The sequence below is a fragment of the Canis lupus genome, chromosome 7, assembly GCF_011100685.1.
Source record: "Canis lupus familiaris isolate Mischka breed German Shepherd chromosome 7, alternate assembly UU_Cfam_GSD_1.0, whole genome shotgun sequence".
NCBI classification, from domain to species: domain Eukaryota; kingdom Metazoa; phylum Chordata; class Mammalia; order Carnivora; family Canidae; genus Canis; species Canis lupus.
The window spans coordinates 48926444-48946257 of record NC_049228.1 but is presented as its reverse complement, the minus strand read 5'-3'; the positions used below and the strand labels follow the sequence as shown (position 1 = coordinate 48946257).

Genomic DNA, 19814 nt, shown 5'->3' with positions numbered 1-19814 from the left:
GGAATAAAACCAGGGTGACCTCATCCTCCACTTCCTTCCAGTCCCCACTAAAGTACTTGACCAGGTGTCTAGCAACAGCAAAAGGGTAGAGAGAGAAAAGACAGGACAGTGAATCCAGTCCCCTTACCTCCTTCTCCTCTGTTCAGTGTCAGCATTTTTTATCTCCAAAGGAACTTTATTCCTTTTTAAGAGTAGCCTCAAAATCACTGCTAATTTCCTACAAGGAAACTGTTCTTTGAAATACATCATATACCATTTTCTACCCTCCTCCCCACTTCCCCATTTTTGTAATGCTGGCAATGCATTGGCTGTGAACACTTAAGTGTAGTTGCTTTTGAATGCTGCAAGGTAAATGCAGAAAATGACAGCTTAAATGGAATCATTAAAGCAGATGTAGGTAATATCTGAATGCTACCAAGCCTTCTTTGCAAGGCAATAAAGTCTTTATTTTCGGTTCTGATGCCTTGCACCTTTTCAAGGCAGCTGACAACCTATCATTTCTTACTTTTTTCCCCCCATTTCCAGCATGAACTCAGGGGCCTCATTTCTATCTTGAGTTACAACCTGTTGATTGGTGGAAAAGGGAAGAAATGTATACAGTTCCACCCCAAGCAGTTATTTCTGGCAGTGCAGCACTGAGCCCTGTCAGCTCAGTCAAAGACATTAGTGTGAGAAAGTCACAACAAAATTGCTACCTGTCCACGTACTGGGTGCACCACCAAGTGCAAGTTTCAGAGTAGCGCTAGGACAGACCCAAGACACCACATCCTGGTTTTGAAGAGGCCAGACTTGCATAGGACTATTTAGCATTTCTTTAAGTTTATATTTCTCCACATAGTTTTCATCGTACTTTCCTAGTCTTCTTATGAAGAAAGCAGCTGGATGTTGCTATCTGCAATAAGGACAGGGAAATGCAAACTTACACTGACTTTTAGAAATACAGTAACAATGGTTTACTGCAATGTTAGGTATCCAGAACATGGTACTGGAGTTTGGTTTTGCTTTTGTTTACATTTTTTTATTTTTCTAAACATTTATATAGCACTTTGTACCAGGCACTTTCTAAGTTCCTTTTGGATATTAACTCATTTAACTCTTTTAACAACTCCCTAAGATTAATACTATTAATATCCCCTATTTTATAAATGAGGAAACTTGAGGCACAATGTCACAGGGGTAGACGTAATGGTGGAGTTAAAACCCAAATCAGGCCTTATGTCTTCAGAGTCCAAGCTCTCAACTCCTTCACTATGTGTCTTTCAGCACACCAGGAAGTTATACTACAAAAGAATGAGAAATAAACCTAGCACTTTGATTCTGAGGCTGCTGACTCACCCACTCACCCAACCGGTCACTGAACAAACCTTACTGAGCAATCAGTACCAGCATAGGGCTATATTCAGTGTTTGGGGCATCCAAAGAAATATGACAAATACAATCAATCTTCATTATTCATGGATTCCACATTTGCAAATTCACCTACTGCTAAAATTGATTTGTAATCCCAAAATCAATACTCCCTAGCTTTTGGGTAATTTGCGGACATGCATGGACATGCCCAGGGCAGTGAAAAATTCAAGACTCCAATCTGCATTTCCCAGCTGAGGTCAAATAAAACAAAGCTCTGCCATCTTGTCCCAGCTCTCATACAGAAATGACCAGAGGATGGAGACAGTAGGAAGCAACACAGTATAGTGCAAGAAGCTTCAGCTCTGGAGCTAGTGGATGGAGTTTGAATCACAACTCTGGCACCTATTAATAGTGGTCTTAAACAAGTCTTTTAACATTTCTGATCAATTTCCCCTAGGAACTGTGGTTCAATATTTGCTAAATCACAGTTTGGGTGACTTTATGAAATAAAAAGAATCATAATAATCTCCTGCATTCAAGTGCTTACATCCTAAGTGAGAGGAAAAAGGCAAAGATATATCAGAAATTATTTAGGTAACCAGAAATATGTGCAGTATGTAAAAGGGCAAAATCACTGAGTGGCAGTACATACTTTTAAAGCCTAAAGTAGGCAAGATGAAATGGTCAGTGTGGCTGTCAGGGAGAAGATGGAATTTGGGATCTGCAGTAACAAAAACACAGACAGAAAAAAATATCTCTGGCCTTGGATTTTTTCCATGATTTTGGCTTTTATTAACTATATAATAAGACCCCTTTAGATGCTGGCTACTATCCTATTGACTAAATTAATTGAAGACTTAGTTGCAGAAATTTCAGATTTTCTCTCATATCTTTATAATGAAGTAAGGTGACCTTGAATCCTTAATTAAAATGATTCAATTGTCAAAGAAGTGAACCACTGGGCACATCTGCTGGTAACTTGTAAAAATCACAGCTATACCCTCAAAAACCTTCATGAAAAGGCAGATGCTGTATCTCCTCTTTAGGTCATCTTGACAAAGTTATATCTATGGGCTTGACAATCGCATTCATGGGGACACACAAGGAGAAATGCTGCCTGCCCCCTGCCCACAGGAAGATGAATCATAGTCTTGAGAGAATCTGGAGAGGGCAGGAGAGGCCCTTGGTCCCTATGCTTTGTTTTAGCTGGTTACAACTACCATCAGATAGGGTTGAAATTGTAAAGTGTGTCTTTCAACTAGGTTCCTCCCTTCTCTCATCTACTTAGCTTAGAGACAGTGGAAATGTTTAAAATGTGTACTTTTAACACAAAAATAAAATGTTATGCAATATTTGGTTGTCCTTGTTGCTAGGTATAAACAATCATAAAAGAGACACATGGGAGAACTGCCACTGGATCAATAAGCTATGGTTTTAGTAAACCAATAGTCTTTGGGCATTGTATACATAGAAAAGTAGGCAGGGACTAGATTGGAGGACTAGCCTGAGTAGGCACGGAAGAACCAGCATATTGGAAACAAGTGTGATGTAACTAGATAAACCTGAAATTAACATGTCATGTTCTGAGCTTGATGAGATGAGGAATAATGTAAAGTGGGGATGAGCTTAGAGTATAAAGTTAAAAGGCTTTGTGAAAAGTGTATAGGACCTGTACCAATTCTGAAGATGAATGTAATTATTGTGCCAAGTTGAAAATGCACTGCCAGGTTACTATAGGTGTCCCTTTCTTTCTTTGACCTTTCTAATCTGCTCCACATAGGACATTTACTTATAAGATATTAACTTCTCTGTCCAGAAAAATTTATTATGCTTTATTTTTCTTTCCAAAACATATGAAATACTTGGGTGTGACTATTCCACTGAAGAAAGAGTCATCATACTGGCTCATGATATTGATAACTCAAAGTACTCCCTAAATCACTTTGACCATAATGTGATGAATATTTCAAGCAAGAAGCATACACACACACACACACACACACACACACACACGTACACACAAAAAGAAGGAAAAAGAGTGAGATGGGGTGTGTGTGCTCACACTTGCACATGCATGCATGGAGGTCATCTAATTATTTTAATTCTTTAGTCAGTTGGTTAACATCGATTTTTTTTTTTAATATACTGCTATCGAGTACATAAAATAACATATGTGCACAGGGATATGATTCTGACAGAGTAACCATAATAGAAAATGAGGAGACCTACTGGTAAAACATTATGTCCAAAACAACAAATCAGAGTCAGAGTGCAATTACTGTTTCCACACCATGTACAGTGGGCCCATTCTCCAGCAGCCAACCAAAAGCACCACATCATTATCTCCCCTGCTCACTTAGACACCAGGTATTAGCATCACACCTTACAATTCTGGAGAGTAAACCAATTAAGGTACAATTTTATTTTTTTATTTTTTTTTTTTTTAAGGTACAATTTTAAAAAGGTATTCATAAATATTGTACCAGGGTGGTAGTGACACATCTAAATATTTAAAAAAATAGGATATGGATTCCAAAAACAGGTAATCCATCTTAGGAGAAGAGGTTCCATGGAGCGACTTCTGCATTATGAATAAATACGCATAATCAAAACAGTAGCCCAGCTCAAATCTCTCTCCTACTCATTTGATATACCTCTCCATGTCATAACCATTTTCATATAAACAACACAACAGTATAACATCTGCATTGCTAAATAACACTACTATGTTCTAATTTCTTTGGAATGGCATGAATAAAATCTTTCTACTCCTGTTTATTAGAATTTATTGATGACAATCCTTTGTAAAGTAGCAGAAGGTATAATTAATCCTGGTACAACCCTAAGTTGGATATACAAACTCAATAGGGTTTACTTTTGACTTCAAATGATCTATCACTTGACAATGTGGAAGGGAGGCAGCAGGAGGAGGATATGAGCCTCCATAACTTCACTCTAAACTGCTGCGGTGCTACCCCACTCAGTTAATGTCATACACACACACTGTCAGCTATATAATACAATTGTACTTTTCTTTATTTCATGTAGATGTTTGGATACATTTTCTGTAGGGGGGGAAAAACAGTGTTTCAAGGTTTGGGCAGGAATTTTACTAAAACCAATATTTAGAAATCTCTCTAACTCATCATAGGGATCCCACCATTACTCCTACTACATTCAATTCTCTTTGCTCAGGACATCTGCTAGGTTGGAATATGGATGATTTCACAGTTATAGGAAATGAAAATTAATGAAGCATTTCGGTAATTCCCCCACATAGGCTGCTTATATATGCACAAATCTCATCAACAAAAGAAATTATATAATTATGTTAAAGGTACAGTATGTGATACACCTGTAGCTTGTCTTACTGAGGAATGTGGTTGCTCTGAAGAAGGAAGAAGCAAAGAGGGAAGTTGTCATTCTAGGTTTAATTCTGATCAATAAAAAAAATAAACTAATAGTTTAGAAATAAAGCAGGAGAGAAAGTGATCGTGTCAACCTGGATTTCATGACATTAAAGAGAGGAGCACTTAGATATGTATATTTGAAAAGAAAATGTAATGTCAAGGAAAATAGAGATAAGGTGCCCTAGTGAGTGCTTTTTAAAGGGAGTAAGACTCACAAGAGGTGGAAGTGTCTTTAAATTGCAATTTATTATGTCTTTGAAAATTATCTCAATTTTCAAGGCAGGCAAGACGTAACATGCAGGAAAAAGGTGTAGCAGTAATGATGCCTCTGATAAGAGCAGATTACAAAGATAGAAGGAGGGGTACATTTCAACTCGCTAAAAACTGAGCTATCAAAGAATAAAATGGGCTGTCTCAGAAAGTGCAGAGGGAAGAAAAGAGAAGTGGTCTATATTATCTGTAAGCAGTTTCTCTCCACTCGAAAACTCTATTATTCTGTGTTATGGAAATAGATTTTCATTCATTAAAAAAGTGTTTTTAGACAGTGATGATAAACAATAATAATTTACATACGGGAATAGTGCCTTGGGATTTACAAAGTGCTATGATGTGCATATCAATTCTCACCATAGTCACCAGAGATCACCACCTCCAGATTATAAATAGCTGATTGAGCCCAATAGAGATTAATCTGTGGTCTTAGGATATCACATTTGCAGGACTCAGGGCAAGAGTGCAACTGAAGGCCCACATACCTTATGCCCAAATAATATTTAAAAGTTATAAACCAAGCAATACACAGTTAAAGCTCTGTATTCAACTCCCTTGGAAAATGTATATTCAAGCCACAATGTCAAAAACATATATACTTTTTTATGACTAAAATTTGGCAAAATATAAAAGATGGCTGAATTTAATTATTATGAATAATTACAATTACAGATCTGAATGTTCTATGGATGGCCCTGTGGATATTTTAAAATATGTTACTAATTCATAAGTTATATATTTATTCCATCCAATGTATTTTCTTGACTTCATTTTAATAAAATTACAAATTATGCTATTACCAATATTTTCACATAATTTGGATTTTGAACATAATGATCTATATATTTTAAATGTAATTACAATCAAAGTATATACATTTTAATGTACTTTGACAAAATGTAAATACAACATAAAAATATTTTTAAAAGTTTTCTCCTAAAGTATTAAAAGTTAAAAGGTACAATATCAATAATAATTAATGAATAAATTTTTGGAACTATTCTCTTCATAAATTGAATGATTTAATAATTTGAAAATATAGTAAGGTATAGTAAAGATTATTTAAAAATTGAAAATACTCACTATACTAGCTTTCAATGTCCATCTAATTATCAAGGTAAAGAATCAGTATTACTCTTCATGCATGGTACATACAGCTAAAACTGTATATACTAATTTGAAAATAATATATTTAATATTGCAACATTTCCCTAGCCACTATGGCACTTTTTATGTGCCTCCAGAATCATGACAGAGAATCTGAAGAGCCATAAGAAATGGACTCCAGCTCTACTGCAGAAATTGATTATCTCCATGCCTTCTGAGAGAAGACTTGACAAGCTAATTATAATGACTTTTACTTTAACTATATGCTTTCTCTGCTCAAATCCTTCCCATACTCCAAAGCACTGTTTTCTCCTGCTTCCACAGTGTTCAACACAAGCCTCCACAACACTTAGATACAAGTGCTTGGTATTTTGAGGACTTAGAGAAAGAGATGAGGAGAAGACTTCCCTGGGGCTTGAATGGTGTTAGTTGTGAGAGCAGATATTTAGAGTCATGGGTCATGCTGCATCAGACCCCAAGAGATAGAGGCAAACACTTTTAAAGCAATTGATCAATTTTGCATGTATCTGTGATTCGTAGGGCCCTCTCACCACATGGCCTAGGCCAGAAAACTCTGTTTCCCCAAAAGTCATGGAAACCGGGTAAGCCACAAATTAATCTGTGCAAATGTATTGTTAATGAACCAGTGCAACCTTCAGAGGTGGTGAGATCCCCGTGACACATGAAAAAATGCTCAACATCACTTGGCATCAGGGAAATATAAATCAAAAGCACAATGAGATACCACCTCACACCAGTCAGAATGGTTAAAATTAACAAGTCAGGAAATGAAAGATGTTGGTGAGAATGCAAACTGGTACAGCCACTCTGGAAAACAGTATGGAGGTTTCTCAAAAAGTTAAAAATAGAACTACCCTATGACCTAGCAATTGCATTTGTAGGTATGTCCAAAGGATACAAAAACAGTGATTTGAAGGGGCATATGCACTCTATGTTTATAGCAATAATGTCCACAATAGCCAAAATATGGAAAGAGCCCAGATGTCCATCAACAGATGAATGGATAAAGAAAATGTGGCACATATATACAATGGAATATTACTCAGCCATCAAAAAGAATGAAATCTTGCCATTTGCAATGATGTGGATTGAACTAAAGAGTACACGCTAAGTGAAATAAGTCGGTCAGAGAAAGACAAATACCATACTATTTTATTCATATGTGGAAATTAAGAAACAAAAGATGAGCAAAGGGGAAAGGAAGGAAAAACAAAAATAAAAACAGAGAGGGGGGGCAAACCATAAGAGACTCTTAACTACAGGAAACAAAGGGTGGCTGGAGGTGAGGGGGGATGGGGGTAATTGAGAGGTGGGTGCTAAAGAGGACACTTGAGTAATGAGCACTGGGTGTTATATGCAACTGATGAATCACTAAACTACTACCCCTGAAACTCATAACACACTATGTGTTAACTAAATTGAATTTAAATATTTTTTTCTAAAAATGCACAGAGGTTTTTAACTAAGGTTGAAATACAGGATGTCAAAGGTACCCTGGAGTACTATAATCAAGGAATTGTTTTTTAAAAATTTTTTTCTGGGGATCCCTGGGTGGCTCAGCAGTTTAGAGCCTGGCTTTGGCCCAGGGCTTAATCCTGAAGTCCCAGGATCGAGTCCTGCATCGGGCTCCCAGGATGGAGCCTGCTTCTCCCTCCTCCTATGTCTCTGCCTCTCTCTCTCTCTCTCTCTCTCTCTCTCTCTATGTCTATCATAAATGAATAAATAAATCTTTAAAAAAATTTTTTTCTATCCCCTCATTGGAGTATATACACTTATTTAATCCATATTGAAACATAATTTGGAGTAAAAGTTCTATTAAATCAACTCCATGGACAATTATAAACTAGCTTAACAGTCAAAATAAGGAAATCTATTATTTTAGTGTACCAGTGAAGTTTGTACATGGAAATGAGGAATTAATTTTCAAGGTCAGATGGCTACATTAGGTTCAGTTTTATGGAGAGGTTCTTCTAATCTATACTTTCTCCATCTACATAGAAATTCCTCTGAACTAAAAGTGAAGTTTCAGAATAAACCTATGTACCTTACAGGACCCTTACTTACACAGATAAAAAATAGTTTACAGAAAACTTAACTCTTTAGAGCAGGAAGTCAACCAGGTCATTTTAGAAAGATTTTCAAGAATTGTTAAAGCGAGAAAGTTTTATTATTCTTAGTTGCCCAGAATATGTCACCAAATAAAATCTCTTATTTCCTAAGTTCTAGTGTGACCCAGAGAATAAAAGAAGCAGTACAATGAGGGAAGCAGGGAGACTCTGGAGCCAGATTGCCCGAGTCTGAACCCCAGCATACACTACCCACAGCAGTGTGAGGCTGCACATTACTAAACTTCTCTGCTTCTCCATTTCCTCATCTTTAAAACTGAGGTGATAATAGTGCCAGAAGAGCAGCCACTACACAGATCTAAGAATACTGCTCACATGGCATATATGTTAATGGTACCCTGAAGAAGTGCAGTGCATGTACAGATAAGTTCTACTCAGCTGCCTTGGATAGCTCCTATCTTGCAGGGCTGGAGTGAGAATTACATGAGTTGATCTGCATAAGGCTCTCCAACCAGAGCCTTGTACCTGTGAAATACTCAATGTGCAAAAATTATTGTTACAACATATTTGGCAAAAGAGTGGTGATGAGGAGGAAACAGAGAAAGCAAGAAAAATAAACAAGCAAAAACAGCCTCTTTTCAGACTCAATATCTAGAAGAAAGCTGCTAATTGCTTTTCTAATCTGATGAGTGTCAATTCATGATAAGCATAGAAAAGAATATGTGTTCCATCATGAATGATTCACATTTTCCTCTCAGAATACAGAAATGTAAATCAGTAGGAATCAGAGTGAAAAATCAAATGACCACGTAGTGAAAGGTTTTTTTAAAGCCTAAGTGCAGGACATGGCCCATCTGGAACTCCACAACTTGGGGAGGTGAGTTTGACCGTGACAGCTAATGAGGAAGGATTTATGATCAGTGCCCATCGCCAGCATATTATTCACCAACTGGTGACAGGCCCAACCCTTGACAGTGAAATGAGTGGGGATGATATCAGTCACTCTCTGTCACTCGAGTTGCAAATCTTCTAGTCAGCAGGAGAAACCTAGAAGCTGAAAGGGGAAGGGAAAAGTCGACAGGTTCAGCCGTGGCTGGAGGTGCCTCTGATAGGAGGTCAGAAAAGTGAAATAAAGACAGCCACATTAATTGAGCCAGCAGTGAATGTACGAATCAGTAGAGCCTGTGAACTCTACCACAGGACCTGAAGGGCAACACCAGGAGAAAAGCAAGGGCTGGAGTGTCAGAGAAAACTGGTTTCAAATCCCAGCTCTACCACTTAATAAATGGCCTTGGGCAAGCTACTTAATATCTCTAACCCACCATTTACCCATCCATAAAATAAAGATAATAAAATCCACCTCACAGGGCAGGGTGTAGAGATTTATTAAGATAATGGATAGGACACATCTGGCACAATGTCTGGCAAGTTGAAGGTATTCCGTGAACCTTAATCCCCATTCCAGGAGCTGCCCTAGCGAGCTCACAGCCAAGGGAAGCTGGAGTTGGGGGTATAAAATTAAGTAAGCAGTTACAAGCTAGAGATGAGAATAGTACCTCAGAAGGACACAGTGGAAGTTCCGTAACCCAGCCTGGAGAAGTCAGGTAACAGCAGAAAAAGAGATGCTCAGGGAAGACTCAAGAGGGAAATGTAAGCTATTCAGTTAAAGCTAGCTAGCAGGAGGGACAAAGAACATAAGGCAAATGGCATATGCCAAGGCCTGGATATAAGAGAAATCAATGAGTGGCTGTCCTGGATCTCAGACCTGCCTCAAATTCTTGAAGTCACAGCTCCAAATCCACATAGCCATCTCTCCTTGACTTTTATCTGGCTGATTTCTTTAGTCACTGTTTAATCCACTGTTGAAGAATAATATCCACCTATAATAGACTATTACAATGACACATATAAGCAAGGCTTAGCCTTCTGGGCTTTGCTAAAGAACAGCAGACTAGGATGACCTGGCTATTGCCGAACAGGAAAATCCCCAAGGTTGCAGCACACTGTGCTGCTACACTTGAAGGATCAGTGCATACCTGCTGCTCTCTTCATTCCCCTACTCAAAAAGCAAACAGATATAAACAAATAAATGCAGCTTGCTCTACAAGTTAACAGAGAAAAGGCGGATATCCTTTAAAGTGCCCAACTTTTGAAGACTCTCCAGCAAGCATAGAGAGAACACTGGGAATTAGTGCTTACTGTAAAGGAACTTTCTCTCAGGCCTCTTCCCATCATCCTCAGTAATTTCTAACAAGGAAGAGCAGCTCTCAATTTGACTGCTAAGAGTCTGAAACATAAAGCCATTCTTTTTCTCACTAAGTGATCAAGGTCACTGTGTGTTACACGTCAATGCCCAAGTATGGGGACAGAGCTCTCACGTGCTAAACCTCAAGGGCAGGGTCTGTTTCTTTGGACCTACTCAGCCATCCTGCATCTTATCAACCTTTCTTACTCTCTACATTGTTAATATGCTAAGCAGGAGTATTTAGGGCCTGCTTCCTAGAAACAGTCCTTCTAGTCTTCTCTAACTTCCTTCATTGCATCTGCTACAACCGGGGCAAGGAAGGAACAGATTGGGAAACATTCTGCATCCAAGTCCACTTGGCAATGCCTGACTATCTGAGATTCAGAGGAGATGATGGAAGCAGCAAAGACTTCCCTGGTCCAAGTCATGTGCAGCTTTCCTGAGCACTGAACTGGAAATTTGGAAATAGTAACACAGGTATCAGCAGAATATATTTTGTCTTGCATTTTTACCATGGTTACTTGTATATATCTATCTTATGCAGTAATTCCAGAGAAAGGAGAGTTCAGAGGTTTAATGAGGCACAAACTGCCCCCATCTCTAACAATGATAAAGACTGAAATGAGATTTATAAAACACAAGATCAAAGTTAAAAACATAGAAATGGAGAAAGTGAAATATAAGGCACCTATTTAAGGAGATTATTTGAAACCCAGAAAGAGGCATGATGACAAACAATATTTTTATGATAAATAATGGGTAGGATATATTAATTTTATGGGTAGTCAGTACATGTATCTTAAAAAATTATGGTATCTGGGAATATTCAAAGATTATGCAAAAAATCAATGGGTTAATTAATCAATATCTATTTGGGGATGGCACTATTTTGATACTACTGGGATACTGGAGAATGCAGAAGTAGTTACAATAATGTTTGGATACTTCCTGAATAAAGGTGCTATGCTAGATGTAAGTAATTCAAAAGAAAAAGTCTATGTCCTCAGGTAACATGGTTGGAAACAAATCTGTTTAGAAACAAGAGCATTTCCTCTGAAGTCAATAAACCCTAGTTCAAGTCCAAACAGCAATATCCAAATGTTTCAAATCCTACTGAACTTTAGTTTTCTCAACTTAGAAAGGGGATAATGAAACCTACCTTACTGGGATGCTGTTTCCATTAAAGGAGATAACTTAGGTATGTGACCATTTCTGACACTGCCTGGCTTACAACAAAGGTTCAAAACCATGAGAAATCTCCCCTTTATTTCCTAGGTAGATTGAACTTTATCCATGAAGAAGCTAATGGATAACAGTATGGAACATGGTGAGAACCAGATAAGCAAGCAGCATATTCAGGGCTGTGGATTTTGAGAAGGCCAGTCCATTTGTAGCAGTAAGGAAAAATAATGCAAAATGGTAGAAAGTGATCTAGGATTAAATCAGGAGGGTGTGAAACTCCTGCCCTTTGATCCCAATCTTCCTGTGGGAAGGGAACTAATACCATAGCTCTTAGGGAATGTTGACTCGATTTCAAACTTTTAGAAGGAAGAAATCCACATAATTCACCAGACCTTATGAGCTGAAGACAGTAATCAGCAAGCATGTAATATCTGCCTGCTTTGTGCTGTGGCAAAGAAGGAAGAAGAGGAAGACAGAAAAGAGAAAGAAGGAAGAAGAGGATAAAGAGGGGAAAGAAAAAGAAGTATACAGGAGGAAGGGGAAAGAATGGAAGGGGAAGATGATTAGTGTCACAGACATCACAGCTGCAGTTTGAAAGGGCACATCTGAAATGGGCCTGTTAAATTCAATAGTTTTATAATCATTGCCACAAGATTGAGCTGCTCTGAGAAACACTTTGCTATGATATATGAGCTGGGTGAGGCTGATTAGCTAAGCCTAGATTACACAGCGATTGAGAACTCAACAAAGGTTTAGTCTTTTAAAAGGACAACATTGAGTTTTGGCCAAGGATTTTAAAAATGAATATTCCATGTGGGGAAAAAAATGTTAAATACGATAATGACAGAAGAAAATCTTGCTGTAATTATTCCTCCATATGTTACCACCTTCAAGGGAAAATATATACATATAAAGTGAGAATAATCCCCCATATGGGTTTTCAGATCCATTTTTTTAAAAGTGAGCAATCCTAGGTTCAGAGTGAAGGAGCATTATTAAATGATTGTCAACTGCAAGCCTTGCAGGGGAACAGCCACAGCTCTAGTGTAACACAGAGAAGACCAGGGAAAGGTGATCAGCTTTCCAGATTTATGGCTCATGAAGAGCTGGAAAGCATCATGGATTGCTCAAACTGGATGGGACATTCAGAGGTTATTAGGCCCATTACCCTTCCCCTAGGCCACTTCACTTGCTCTTTCATGACAAAATAACATTTTACATGCAAGGTAGAGCTGGAGGCAGAATGAGTATTATTAATAGGTGATGGGAGCAAGGGGAAATGTGGATGCTTCTTCCACTTAGAATCATGAAAAGTCCAAAATGCATTCTGTCTAGGACATTTCTTCCTCCCCAATAAGTAGGATAGTACCTGATGCATCACAGATACTCAGTGAAGATTTTGTGACAGGAATGAATGAATGAATCCCATGCTGCCTGGAATTTCTCTTCAATATTGTTCTTTGAACTCTCCCAGGAAATTTAGGATTCAACCACCATCATACTGGACCAGAGTTCTAGCCACAGTTTCTTGATCTCCTTCTTTATAATCCAGATTGTCTAATATCTCTTTTGTAAAAAGAGGATTTGTGTGAAATTGTCAATTACTCCAAAGACCAGCTGAAAACAGCTTACTCTGTTACAACTCACAGATAAATTTTAAATCAAAACACTAGCTGAGGGCAGCCCAGGTGGCTCAGTGGTTTAGCGCCTGCCTTCAGCCCAGGGCATGATCCTGGAGACCCGGGATCGAGTCTCACATCAGGTTCCCTGCATGGAGCCTGCTTCTCCCTCTGCCTGTGTCTCTGCCTCTCTCTCTGTCTTTCATAAATAAATAAATAAATAAATAAATAAATAAATAAATAAATAAATAAATTTATTTTTGAAAAAAAGAGACTTGTTAAAAAAAAAGAAACACTAGCTGAACAATAATTCTCTTTGTGGTAAATACAGAGCATAAATATAAAAGCTGCCTATAAGTAATTAATAATTTTACCTCTTCCAATAAACCTTCTTTTATAACACTCACCCACGTAAATTCCTATTAATTCCTAAACTTCTAGAGCAAGTTTTGTCTGTAACATCTATGGAGTAGTTGGATAATTAGTGTCCTGTAATTTTTCTAAATGTTTACAGAGATTTATTTTGATTCCTTGAAAGCATGGGAGCCCTGAAAGAAGGACTACATACTAAGCCTCATTTAAGCCACACAAAATTCTTTGTGTATTTTTGGCAAAGTATGTCATACTTGTCTGTTTGGATGTCATCAATACATTCATATAAAACTTTTGAAAATCAGTCATCCAGACAATCCAATGCCACTTGTTGCTAAACATTTGAGTAACACCGAAGGAGTACCTAGACTGCCTTCAGCAGGCCAGAGTGTGCAGGCTGCTCAGAGCCATTGAAAGGTGAGCAGAATTCTGAAGGCCAAGGACAAAAGAGCCAGAGAAAGGCGAGGAAGTAGACACAGAAGCAGAAGTAGAAGGTGCGACATTCTCAGAAACCCAGAGTTTGGGTTGGGGGGCAAGGTGAAGTGCAACAGAAGAGAAAACAAGAACCTATCATGAAAGACCTAAAAATAAACTAGATTAAACCAATTAGTTGTCTATAATTTAGAAAGATGGAGGCTAAAAGGAGTGAAAACTCAAATCTGCTGTTAAACTACATGCAATATAAACTGATAAAATATTATTTGATATGAAATTCTTAAGAAAATACAGAAAACTCAATGGCATCTCTGACAGATTTTTACCCAAATTTTTGAGCACTAGGGGGAAGCTCACCAACTCCATGTCAACTTGCACCATTTTAGTTGACAGACATTTTTTTTTCTTATTTTGAAATAAAACTGCTTCCTTGGCCAGACTGTTCCCATTTCTGTCTTCAGGGATAGCTAAACATAAATTCACAAAGTAAAAATTACCATGAGCCTTGTGTAAGAAAGATTGTCTCTATCTCTCCATTAGAACTGGAGGTGCTTCTATGGTGAGGCAGGATGCTACCATTTTAACCCCATCGTTTGACTCCACACATAATGCCTTTCATCTACCATGGACTTTTGTTCCAATAGTAAATACTAAAAAAAAAAAAAAAAAAAAATCAACAAAGTTAAAATTGAAGAAGGCTAACACTTCACACAATAAAATTAAAAGAAAATCAACTGAAAACCCCAACCTGTTAATAAGTTCCAAACTGCTAAAATTGACCAAGAAAAATTAGACTTAGTAGAAACAATCACCACAAAATAAAATTGACAATGGCCATAAATGCATTATGGAAAAGTGTATTATTGACTAAAAATTGACAGAAGAATCTAATTTTCTTTCCCAAATTTTTATCTGGAGAATATAATCTAGGAAAATTGGATATGGTAGAAATAATTGCCATAAAAGAAAATTCAGACTGGCAGAACCATTATTGCAAGATTTTTTATAGATGACTGAGGAGTTAAATCATTATTATATGCATGGAGAATTGTTCCTGAAGAAAAAAAATTTTTAAATAGAATTAGAAAAATAAGGTAAAAGTAAATGGCTTAACTGTACTCTACAGAAAACTGACCAAGGCATTAAACTGGTTTTGAGTTCAGTCTCATAAATCTTTCTCAGTGAAAATCTGTTGATTAGAATATATCACTTGGTATAATTCTGATTTACTTACAGAGTTCAAATATCATCACTGCCTAAATGTTGGGGTAAAAATAGCACTGGGTTAATCTACATTGTTTTCCAAACAATAAACTCTACAAATCCTTACCTTTATAGATAGGCTTCTGGCAAAGTTCAGACTATTAAGTGATAAATCCAAAATCTATGTTAAGGTACTATTAGGGTCTTTGTAATCAAATTCTTGTTCAGAAACAAAAAAAAACTGTATTAAAAGGGCATTAATATTGCTTCAAGGTGGCCTCTCTAATGTTCTTATATTTGAGTACCACATATTCAATAAACAAATATTTCCTGTGCTTCTACTTCATGTCAGATCCTGTATTAAATACTAAGGATACAGACTGAGCCAGGCAGACTTGCTCCTGTTCTTGGAGTTGATACATAAGTCTGGTCCACAGAGAAACTCAAAGAGATAACTCTAGGATCATCCAAACTCAGAGTTGTCCTTAAAAGGTTACTGTGAGCTCCCTCCCACCAACTCTTTTGTAAGAACAAAAACTTGAGTGAATGAACATATAAAAAAATCTTGACAAATGAGACTGACATTTGACAGACACTACTTGGGTCAGGCCAGATTTACTTAATGTGATGGTTAATTTTATGTGTCAATTTGACTGAGTTAAGGGATGCCTAGATAGCTGGTAAAACATTTTTTCTGGGTGTGTTTGTGAGAGTGTTTCCAGGAGAAATTAGCACTTAAACGGGTAGGCTTAGTAAAGAAGATAACCCTCACAAGTGCAAGGCCTGGATAAAACAAAAAGGCAGAGTAAAGGCAAATTTTGTTCTGTGCTTGAGCTGAGCTATCTATCTTTTCCTGCCTTTGCACATCTGTACTCATGGCTCTTGGGGGCCTCTAAGCTCAGACCAGGACTTACACCATTGGCTTTCCTAGTTCTAAGTCCTCTAGGTTTGGACTGGAACTAGATCACTCACTTTCTTGAGCCTCAAGCTTGCAGAAGTCATGGGACTTCCCTTCATCTCTCTCTATACATCTATCTATGCATCTAATCTCTTTCTATGTATCTATATAGATATCCCATTGGTTCTGTTTCTCTGGAGAACCCTGAGTAATACACTTACCCCAAGGACAGAGGAGGAAGTAATCATGTTCAGGACCCAGAGCAGAAAGCTCAGCAACAGACATGAAATATAAGGTTTCAGACCCTCAACTAACAGGGTACACAATCATGAGTAGTGATGTGTACTCCAGACTCCCAGTTGGAGCAGATGGATACAAAAAAGACCACATGTGGGTCAGATATACACTCAGCAATCATGGATCATGACTACACACCATGACTACAGGGTTCAATGTAGGACAATAGAGACACTCAAGCACAGTTTTTTATATATTCCTCTCAGCCTCTAGAATAGTATTGGCTATTCCAAGTACATTTTGAATTCAAAATGGAACTTGAACCATGGAACCAGAACAAGGACCAGTTGTACAAGTATCTCTATTATGCTAACAGGCTGCTACATGGCCTATCCTCAGAAACTGTCAGTGACATAAAGAAATAGGGATCCCTGGGTGGCGCAGTGGTTTGGCGCCTGTCTTTGGCCCAGGGCGCGATCCTGGAGACCCGGGATCAAATCCCACATCGGGCTCCCGGTGCATGGAGCCTGCTTCTCCCTCTGCCTGTGTCTCTGCCTCTCTCTCTCTCACTGTGTGCCTATCATAAATAAATTAAAAAAAAAATTAAAAAAAAAAAAAAAGAAATACCCATAACTCTTATTTAATAGAGTCTCATGGGGAAGACTGCCAATCACCTCTCACTATCTATTCTCTCCTTCTTATATGACAGTTGAATTTTCAGCAGGGCAACTGGCCATCTAGCTAGGACTACCTTTCCCAAACATATGGCAAAGTTCTCATCAATGGAATATTAATTCAATTGATGCTGGTAACTTCTGGGTTGTGCCCTCAAGAAAAGGGTAAAGTCCCTTCCTGTGGAAGTAATGAAAATACAGACAGCTGGCTTGAAATATGTGGATGAGGAAGACATGCTGTAGGTGAGAGAGGCAAAGAATCTTCCCCAATAATATTGCTCAATCATATGGACTTTTCCTTTCTAGGCATCTTATAGTTTTATGAGCATTTAAAACTTTCAGACCAGCTTGATCCTTTATGCACAGGATAAACTGTTTTCTACATATTTTTAAAAATTTTATTTGGGGCCATTGTTAGAACCCAATTTATATCAAAACAAATTAAGCCACATGTATTTTTTTTTTTAACAGCAATGGTTATTATACAGGAAGATGGTCTCTGTGTAAGAAAGAACATGGTACAAAATGTCCATATTTGTTATATATTGTAGGTACATCATCTAATAGAGGATCCCAAATGCAGCTTTAGAATTTAACAAACTTCATTGTTTGCATAATTTGCTTGGAATGGACTGTTTTAGTTCATCAGACTTTGATTAACTGAATTATTTTGTGCTTCATAGGGATTACAAATCTTCAGAAAAATAATACATTTTGACCCAGAGATTTTGCTGGATATAATTTAATCTTTAACAAATCAGATAATACTTCACAGCCTTGTTATATCACAGGGCCATGATTTTAAATACCAATACTTGTTATGCTATAATTAGTAGGGTTCAATTTTTTTAAACAATGGAAGAATGATGGAGAACAGAGTTGATCCTACAGGAAGCTTTTACTAAAACTGGTAGTTCATCAAGTACTTATTGAGCAGATATCTGCTGGGTCCCCTATCTAGTTTTACCACTTAATTCCTATACAAACTTGTGCACCCTGTTCACTTTTTTTTTGAACTTCTGATTTTTCAGAACTTCTCCTCCTCCCCAGGTGGAGATTTCTGGACAATAGCCACTCTGGCTTGGAAAGGCTGTGATTCTAAGAATGTGGGGCTGAGGCCACAGAACAATGGATCCTGTCACTGCCTTAACTCACTGCTCTTCCATGGGCACTCATTCTGGAACCAGATGTCTGCAGTTGGAGATATTTCCCCAGAAGCAACATCCTATAGCTGCTCCTCCACAGCTTCTTTCACAAGCTGAGTTGACAGCAGTAATGTTGCCTCAGGGCCCTTCCCATGCTAAGGCTATAAATGGGGTATCTGAACCATCAGCCCTGACTGGACATTATTACCTCCTTGTAATATGTGCACTCTTAGAATAGAGAAACTTTTGAATTCCAAATTCCCTCCCTCTGTTAGAGAAATTGCTTGCCATTAATTCTGCTGACCTCCAAAACAAGTCCTTTCCAGGGTGCCCTGTTTCTTTCCCCACATTCTAAGAGGCCAGAGGTGGTCCTCTGCTCACCCAAGGCTGTGTTCATCTGGCCACAGTAAGAAGACTAAGCAGATTAATTAGATGCTTCAGAAGGGGTGAGAATCCTGCTGCTCAAGATGAAGCAGATTTGTGGGTGAGTTAACCAGACTCCTCTGTTCAGGTTTACGATTAACTTCAGAACTGAATAATGCACATGTTGACATACTGGATCCATCCAGGCCAGAACTCTGCCTTCAAGGGCAGCACTGTGGGGCATGTGGAGGGGCAGTATAACAGTTACATAGTGTAAGAGCATAGTCTGAAGATCAACATTCCTGTGATAATAGTTTACAGAGCTGTAATTCATGAATTAACCCATTCTAGTAAATACATTTACAGTTTTGGAGAATATCATATTGGAATCTCACTCCACAACTTATTAGCTAGGAAAATTTAGGCTAGCTGCTTAATTTCTGGTTCTGCATCTACAAATAAAGATAATGATACTCTCACTAGTTATCTTATAAAAATTGACTGAGTTATTGTATGTAAGAAACTTACAATAGTGTGTTTAGTAGGTATTCATATCGTTTTCATTTTTATAGATAGGAGATAACAATTTCTGAGTCCATGAGCAGGAGAGGCAATATTTAATATAGTGGGCTTTGGAGTCAGAAATGACTTGGAGTTTTACCTCTGATATTTTCTCACTATGAAACTTAAGTCACATTACTTAACCGTCAGAGCCTTAATCACTGGAACTGAAAATGAGGATATTAATGGCAACTTTAGAAAGCTGGTGGAGGTATAAGTGAAACATAAGGCATGTACTAAGAGATCCATAGCTATGATTACCACTTAGCCTTCTACCTTCCCTCAGGAGAAGCAGTCTGAGCCTCACTATGGAGTAAGTGTGACTCATGAAGGTGGAACTCTTTCCCATACATGCAAGGACAAAAACACTGCTCAGAAGATGTTTGTTAAGATGACATTCACATTCAACAAAGCAGAGTTCTTTTTTCCCTGACTGAAAACAATTTTACAGGTTCGAGTTGTAAAGAGATTTTAGCCATTATTAGAGAATTTTTGTGATTCTCTCAAGGGCTTATTAATGTCAACAAAAAAACTGAAAGGATAACTCAGAACAGTGAAATGGGACTACAGAATAGAAATTAGGGCATTCTATTTCTAGCACAAAGTAGGTAAAAGATAATTCAAACCTAAAGCATATGGTTGATGGGCACAGGTAT

At 37.8% G+C, this 19814-nt stretch overlaps 1 long non-coding RNA gene across 20 annotated transcripts in view; it reads right to left on the bottom strand.

Annotated features, from left to right (window-relative positions):
* Positions 1 to 19814, bottom strand: part of LOC111096759 — a 91853-nt gene that overhangs the window by 50553 nt on the left and 21486 nt on the right. For 17 of the 20 annotated variants that reach the window (XR_005362457.1, XR_005362446.1, XR_005362454.1 and 14 more), the window contains 2 exons: positions 14575 to 14727; positions 696 to 892 (listed from right to left, as the gene is read on the bottom strand). This is a non-coding gene — a long non-coding RNA (uncharacterized LOC111096759). The remainder of the gene's footprint in view (positions 1 to 695; positions 893 to 14574; positions 14728 to 19814) is intronic. The other 3 variants (XR_005362451.1, XR_005362456.1, XR_005362463.1) reach the window with 2 other exon arrangements.